Source organism: Orycteropus afer, unplaced genomic scaffold (genome assembly GCF_000298275.1).
Source record: "Orycteropus afer afer isolate SDZICR_OR568_19922 unplaced genomic scaffold, OryAfe1.0 scaffold00021, whole genome shotgun sequence".
Lineage (NCBI taxonomy): Eukaryota > Metazoa > Chordata > Mammalia > Tubulidentata > Orycteropodidae > Orycteropus > Orycteropus afer.
This window is the reverse complement of record NW_006921608.1, coordinates 19,496,984-19,505,426: the sequence shown is the minus strand read 5'-3', so window position 1 is coordinate 19,505,426 and position 8,443 is coordinate 19,496,984. Positions and strand designations below refer to the sequence as shown.

General features: G+C 40.4%; 1 pseudogene; it reads left to right on the top strand.

The window, feature by feature from the left end:
* Window positions 1-589: 589 nt before the first annotated feature.
* LOC103191956 lies at window positions 590-1,339 on the top strand (annotated as a pseudogene).
* Window positions 1,340-8,443: the final 7,104 nt, after the last annotated feature.

Here is an 8,443-nt window from a genome sequence, read left to right as displayed (position 1 = left end):
AGAGCTCCTCAACAAATATTAGGACATCAAAATGAAGCAAGCAAGATTCACCCCCACCCCCATCCAATGAACTTAATTTTGATGGTAAGCGGGGATGGGGAGCATATAAAACAAAGAAATACATGTCATATAATAAGAACTAAGGAGGGAAATAAGAGCAGAGTGGTGGTATTGTGTTGCTTTGAGTTATGCCGACTCATGTGACCCCATGTGACACAGTAGAACTGCCCCATAGGGTTTTCTTGGCTGTGGTATTTACTGGAGCCACATTGTACTTGGATCTACAATCAACACATATTGTAGCAGCAGTTAAGAAATCAAATGACATATTGCATTGGGTAAGTCTGCTCAAAAGACTGCTTTAAAGTGTTACAAAGCAAAGATGTCACTTTTAAGACTAAGGTGCACCTGACTCAAGCTATGATGTTTTCAATTGCCTCATGCATGTGCACACTAGACAAAGAATAAGGAAGACTGAAGAAGAGTTGATGCATTTGAATTATGGTATTAGTGAAATTATTGAATATACCATGGAAGAATGAATCGGTCTATCTTGGAAGAAATATAGCCAGAGATAGGCTGTTTCACCATGAAGCTGAACATCTCCTTCCCAGCCACTGGCTGCCAGAAACTCATTGAAGTGGACGATGAACGCAAACTTTCTATCTTTTATGAGAAGCGAATGGTCATAGAAGTTGCTGCTGATTCTCATGGTGACGAGTGGAAGGGTTATGTTGTCCAAATCAGTGGTTGGAACGACAAACAGGGTTTTCCCATGAAGCAGGGTGTCTTGACCCATGGCTGTGTCTGCCTGCTACTGAGTAAGGGGCATTCCTGTTACAGACCAAGGAGAACTGGAGAGAGAAAGCGCAAATCTGTCTGGGATTGCATTGTGGATGCTAATCTGAGCGGTCTCAACTTGGTTATTGTAAAAAAAAGGAGAGAAGGATATCCCAGGACTAACTGATACTACTGTGCCTCATCGCCTGGGGCCTAAAAGAGCTAGCAGAATCCACAAACTTTTCAATCTCTCTAAAGAAGATGATGTCCGCCAGTATGTTGTGAGAAAGCCCCTGAACAAAGAAGGCAAGAAACCCAGAACCAAAGCACCCAAGATTCAGCGTCTTGTTACTCCACGTGTCCTGCAACACAAACGTAGGTGTATTGCTCTGCAGAAACAGCACACTAAGAAAAATAAGGAGGAGGTGCAGAATATGCCGGACTTTTGGCCAAGAGAATGAAGGAGGCCAAAGAAAAGCGCGAGGAACAGATTGCCAAGAGACGGAGGCTGTCCTCTCTGAGAGTTTCTGCCTCTAAGTCCGAGTCCAGGCAGAAATAAAAATTTCTGAGACAAATTAAAAAAAAAAAAAAAAAAGAAATACAGCCAGAATGCTCCTCAGAAGGGAGGATGGGAAGACTTTGTCTTGTGTTCTTTGGACATGTTATCAGGAATGACCAGTCCATGGAGAAGGACATCATGCTTGGTAAAGTAGACAGGAAAAAAGAGGAAGGCCCTCAACTAGATGGGCTGGCACAGTGGTTACAGCATAGGAACAGTTGTTAGATGTTGCAGGACTCGGGCCGTGTTTCGTTCTGTTGTACATGGGATTGCTGTGAGGCAGAACCAATTTGACAGAACCTAATAATAATAGCACATGTAATTTATCACAGGCCTCTCAGTTTAACCATCTATTCATTCACATTCCATCTCATTTTTTGATGCATTTCGAAGGAAATTGAAGACATTGCACATTTCCCCCTAATGCTTTAGTATGAGTAGCATTAACAGTTCAATATTTGTTTTAGTTTTTGTTTTTTTGTCTTGAGGTGAAATCAGCCTTCACCGAAAGGTACAAGTCTTAAGTATTCTTTTTTTTTAAATAATTTATTTTGTTGTTGAGAATATATACCGTTAAACATGCATTAAATCCATAGTGTCTACATGTACAATTCAATGACGTTGATTACATACCATTCTCACCCTCGTTTTCTGAGTTTTCCCTCCCCCATGAACATGAGCTCACTGCCCCTTAGGTTTCTAATTAAGTATACTCTTCATGCATACAGTTGTGTGACCCAAGTTTCCTCATGCCCCTTTTTGTTGATCTTCACTTCCACCTTCCTAGAGGCAACCACTTTTCTCACCTTTTTTCGCTATGAAATGGTTTTACCTATAGCAGAACTTTAGATACATATACTCCTTTGCATAAGACTTCTTTCACTCAACATAATGTTTTTGAGTTTCATCCATGCTCTTGTGTGTATCAGTAGTTTGTTCCTTTATGTTGCTGAGTAGTATTCTGTCTCTGTGTCATGCTGTGGTAGCTTATGTGTTGCTGTGATGCTGGAAGCTATGCCTCCAGTATTTCATCTGGTACTCCTTTGCCTTCCTCTTCATGGCTACAGTATGTAGGAGCAGCTCTGGAGAAACTCCGTGAGGAGGAGTCCTGGCCAGCACAGACTACCTCTTCCCTGTTCCTGGCTCTTACAGCCTTGCAGATAACTTCCAGGCCTTCCTTCCTCTTTCAGTCTCTGAATTGAGGTCTGTGATCTGAGCCAATTTCTCCCTTAATTCCAATTCCAAAACCTACTTAAAACTGAATTATGTTTAAAAATATTTGTCCTGTTCCATTGTTTTGTTTTTTTCTTCTAGGACTCTGTGCAGTTTCATCTGCCTGTCTTCTCTTTTACCTTCTCTCAAATGATTTTCATTTATTTCTATTTTATTTTCTTTACTTTTCTTATTTCTGTTCTTTATGTTCTTCACAGTGTCCCTTAGAGTGGTATCACTTCTCCCTTGTGTCTCTTGCCATTTGGTTTTCATTTCTGAAATGTTCTTGTCTTTTTCTTCTAAATCTACCAGTTCCTGTTTCACGTCCTTCTGTTGTCTGGTGATCACACCTTCTGTTCCTACCCCTTGAGTTCTTTATTTCTACTTTGTCATCTTCCTGCACAGCTGTCATTACTTTGTTAATTGTTTAAAAGTCAGATTAGAATGTTGAGTTAAAATTTCTTCTACTGTGTGGCAACATTTTTCTGATAAGTTTTGTTACTCTTTTTGCATTACTTTTCTTTTTAAAATACATTTTAATGAAATATAATTTATGTACAGTGAAATATGCAAAACTAAAGTGACATGGGTCAATGTGCTTTTTTTTTTTCCTTACAGTACTTTTTTTTTTTTTTTAAAGTTACCTTTGATTGGATGTTGAGTTACAGGTTTTGTCTTTTATTTTTGAATGAGTTGGGTTTTTCTAAACCAACTATTAGCAAGAAATCCTGTGATGGGGAGAAGGAAGGTAGCTTTCCTAGTTTCTTAGCCCAAGAGCCCCCTCCTGTGATACTATGGTGATGTATACTTTCTTTACTATATGCCACCTCTGTGTGGCCAAGCCTCCTCAGACTTTAGGATCCTAACACCACTCAGATGGACTCCTACTCATAGCCTGGGTGCTTCCCTTGATCCTTGCCAGCCAGATTCTGAGACACTGTGCCCCTTCCTGCCAAGGTGCTCCTTTCTCCGTTGGAAGTGGCACTTTCCTGCATCTGCACCGGAGTTCTCCATCACTGACCTTGCCTTCTTACTGCCTCTCTCTGTGTCCTTGCCCTCTTCCTTCTTAGTCCTGCTCACAGTGGTTCTACCAGGGTGAGTCCTCTCCTTCTGGGGTTGAATATTCGTTGTGCATTGCTGACATCTGCCACCACCTGAACTCCTGTGTACTTTCTGGTCTACATGTGGCACTTGCCCACTCCTTGCAGCTCATCATGCTGGTTCAGGGGTTTTGGGCAACACTACACATAATATGAACTTTGTAAGCTTTCTTACTTCCTGGTTTCAGAGATGTAGTTACAGGCATTTCAAGAAGCCTTCATTCTCCATGTTGCTCTTTGTGGTCTTTGTTGTAGTACTGTTATGTGCCGTCGAGTCGGACCCGACTCATAGTGACCCCTTCTTGGGTTTCTGAGACGGTATCACTATGGAAGTAGATTGCCCAACCTTCCTTCCAAGGAGTAGCTGGTGGGACACCAGCCTTCTGGTTAGCAGTCAAGTGCCTTAGGCACTATGCTACCAGAGCTCCACCAAATTTATATATGGTCATGGGTATATTCCCTTTTGCCTAGATATACCTGATCATTTAGCTAGTCTACCTATGCATCCACCTGTAGATCAATGTGTGTTATTACTGATAATGCACTGTCATGTATGTAAAAGTGTTTTTCTTTGTTGTCTCTACCTCTTGTGCACTTACCTACCTATATCTTCCTTTTCCTTAGTGTTACTGTGTTGGTCACTCACTTTTGGTATATTGCCTTTCCCTTCACTCAAATCAATACTTGTCTCTTACCTATCCAGCAGTCTTCCTTCCCTTCCCCTCCCATCCCTGGTAATCAACAAAGAACATTTCCTTCCATATGTAAACCTTTCCTTGACTTTTTACAATAGTGGACTAATACAATATTTGTCTTTCTGAGATTGCCTTATTTCACTCAGCCTAATGTCCTCCGAGTTCATCTACATTAGGAGGTGTTTCACGGATTCTACGTTCTTCTTCTTCTTCTTTTTTTTTTTTTTAAATATTTTTATTGTAATTTGGGTGAACATTTACACAAATTCAGTTTCCATACAGCAGCTCACATACACTTTGTCTCATGATACTGACTGCAATTTCCCACAATGCAACAGTTCCCGCCGACTTCTTCCCTGTAGTTACCTCTTCCCTGCATCCCTCCTCCCCATGCACTCCTGCCTCCCAAGCCATCTCCCTGTGCATACACAGGCCCTCTAGTCTCCCATGACTGATCTCTCCAAGGAGTGTAAATGTTCAGCTCCTATGCCTCTTTTGTTTGGCTGGAAACCGTAGGAGAGGGCCCAATTCCAGACCTGAGGGGCAACTAGGGGCCATAGTCTCAGTGGTTCCATCAGATCAGCAAACCCAGTCTTTTTTTTTTTTTTTAAATGATTTTGAGTTTTGTTCCACATTGAACATTGAATTTCCACTCTATGCAGGATCTCCTACATAGATCCCCCTTCAAGTGGTTGACAGTGGTAGCTGGGCACCATCTAGTTCTTCTGGTCTCATAGTCATATAGGCTGAGGATCACAATGGTGTATTAGTCACTTGAACTAATTGTTTCCATGCGTCCTTGGTTTTCTTCCTTCTTCTTGCTCTGGATGAGGAGAGACCCATCATTACATCTAGATGGCTGCTTGCAAGCTTTTAAGATCCCTGTCACTAGTTGCCAAAGTGGGATGTAGAACAGGATTCTACATTATTCTTTAGTGTTGCATAGTATTCCATTATTTGGTTACCTGTTCTTCTGTTGATGGGCACTTTGGCTGTTTCCATCTATTTGATTTTGTGAATAATGCTGTGATGAACATGGGTGTGCATATATTCATGTCCTGCCTCTCCTTTCTTTAGGATATATAACTAGTAATGGGATTGCTAGATCAAATGGTATTTCTATTTCCATCTTTTAAAGGAATCACCATACTGTGGTTGTATCATTTTACGGTCCCACAAGCAGTGTATGACAGTTCCAGTCTTGCCACATCCTCATCAGCAATTGTTATTTTCTGTCTTATTGAACCTTACTGTTTTTATTCATTGTTGTTTTGATTTGCATCTCTCTAATGGCTGATGATCATAAACATGTCCTCATGTGTTTGTTGGCTGCCTGAATATCTTTGGTGAAGTGTCTCTTCATGTCTTCTGCCCATTTTTAAATTGGATTTTCTTTTTGATGTTGAAGTATTAGAGTTTTCTATAAATTTTAGAGATAAATCCCTTATCTAATATGTCATTGATAAATATTTTTTCCCTAATCTGTGGGTTCTTTTTTTTGCTCTTTTGGAGAAGATATACATAAGAATTTAATTTTTGGAAGGTCTCAGTCATCTAAATTATCTTCTGCTATTTGTGCATTTTAGATTATGCTTGATAGACTATGTCATAAATTAAGGACCTTAAGTTTGCCCTATTTTTTCTTTGATGAACATTATAGTTATAGGTTTCACATTTAAGTCTTTGATCCACCTGGAGTTAGTTTTTGTGTATGGTGTGAGGTATGGATCTTGTTTCATTTTTCTGCAAATGGATATCCAGTTTTGCCAGCACCATTTGTTAAAGAGACTATACTTTCCCCATTTAATGGATTTTGGCCCTTTGCCAAAGGTCAGCTGACCTTGGGTAGATGGATCTATTTCTGGGTTCTCAATTCTATTCCACTGATCTATGTGTCTTTCACTGTACTGATACAACTGCTGTGGCTGTATAGTAGGTTTTGAGATCTGGAAATGTGAGTGAGACCTTGTGCTTTGTTCTTCTTCAGTAGTGTTTTGATTATCTAAAGGCCCTTTCCTTTCCACATAGTGATTGGTTTTTCCATGTCCTTAAAGAATGTTAATGGAATCTGGATTGGGATTCCATTGAATGTATAGATTGCTATGGATAGTGTTTTGGTTCTCTAGTGCTACTATTGGAGCTCTGGTGGCATAGTGCCTAAAGCATTTGACTGCTAACCAGAAGGCTGGTAATTCAAACCCACTAGCCACTCCTCGGAAGGAAGGTTGGACAATCTAATTCCGTAGTGATACCACCTCGGAAACCCAAGGAGGGGTCGCTATGAGTCGGATCTGACTTGACGGCAGTGAGTTTGGTTTGGTTTTGGTTAGTGCTACTATAACAGAAATGCCACAAGTGGATGGCTTTAACAAACAGTTATTCTCTTACAGTTTAGTAGGCTAGAAGTCCAAGTTCAAAGTACTGGCTCTAGGGGCCCTTCAACCTTCAGCTCTGCCTCCTGTTGCAGACCCACTAGAGCTGGAGGTGTTTTCTGACTCATGTAGCTGCTGGCTGCTGAGGCTGATTAACCCAAGATCCACAGGTAAAATGGCACAGTCTCAAGATCAACAGACACATGGCAGGCCACTGGCTCAAGTCTAGGAACAATTTTAAAATTGGCAAGCACGTGGCAGGCCACTGGATGAAGACTGTTAAATGCAGGATCAAAGTGTGCCAAAAAACTAGAGACCTTTCTCAAAATGTCTTCTTATACACTGGAAGTAGGCCACATCCTGAACTAATTGGTGACTAATTAGCTGCTCACAGCAGATTCCACCATGGAGTTGATTACACCACATTCAGTCTCATCATGTGGGAATAACTGCATCCAGCTGTCCAGCCACTGAAAACCACTGCACAGCCAAGTAACCTTAACTACCACAGGTAGTATTGACATTTTCACAATGTTCAGTCTTCTATCCATGAACACGATATATTCTTCCATTTATGTAGATCTCTTGTAGTTTCCTGAAGTAGTGTTTTGTAGATTTCTTTGTATAGGTTTTTTTGTGTCCCTGGTAAGATTTATTCCCAAGGTTTTTTGTTTTTGTTTTTTTCTTCATCTTTTTGGTAGCTATTGAGAATGGTATTGATTTCCTTTTCAGCAATCTCCTTGCTGGTGTAGAGGAATCCAGCCGATTTTTGTTTGTTGATCTTGTATCCTGCCACTATACTGAATCTCTCAATTAGTTCCAGTAGTTATTTTGCTGAATCTCTTGGGTTTTCCATGTATAGGATCATATTATCTGCAAATAGCGATAGTTTTACTTCTTTCTTACCAATTTGGATGTCTTTGATTTCCCTTTCTTGCCTTAGTGGCCTGGCTAGGACTTTCAATATAATGTTGAGTAAAAGTGGAGATTGAGGGCATCCATGTCTGATTCCCATTCACAAGGCGAATACTTTCAGTCTGTCTCTGTTGAGAATAATGTTGGCTGTTGGTTTTGTGCATATACCCTTTATTATGTTGAGGAATTTCCCTTCTGTTACTATTTTTCTGAGAGTTTTTGTATCAGGAATAGGTGTTGGATTTTATCAAATGCCTTTTCTGCATAGATTGTTATGATCATGTGATTCTTTTCCTTTATTTTACTTATGTGATAGATTATGTTTGCTTTTCTAAATTGAATTATCCTTGCATACAACAAACTCAACACACCACTGTCCAGTCAGATCCGACTCATAGTGACCCCTCCTTGGGCTTCCAAGGTGGTATCACTACAGAAGTAGATTGCCCAACCTTCCTTCTGAGGAGTGGCTGGTGAGTTTGAACCGCTAGCCTTCTGGTTAGCAGTCAAATGCCTTAGGCACTACGCCACCAGAGCATAGCTGGTATGAATCCCACTTGCTCATGATGTATTATTTTTTTTTGATATGTTGTTGGAGTCTATCGACTAGGATTTTGTTGAAGATTTTTGTGTCTATATTCATGAAGGATATTGGTCTGTAGTTTTCCATTTTAGTAATATCTTTGCCTGGCTTTCATAATACAGTTATGCTTGCTTCAAGAAATGTATTTAGGAGGATTCCATGCTTTTCTGTGTTCTGGAATAGCTTGAGCAGGATTGGTGTCAGCTCTTCTCTGAATGTTTGGTAGA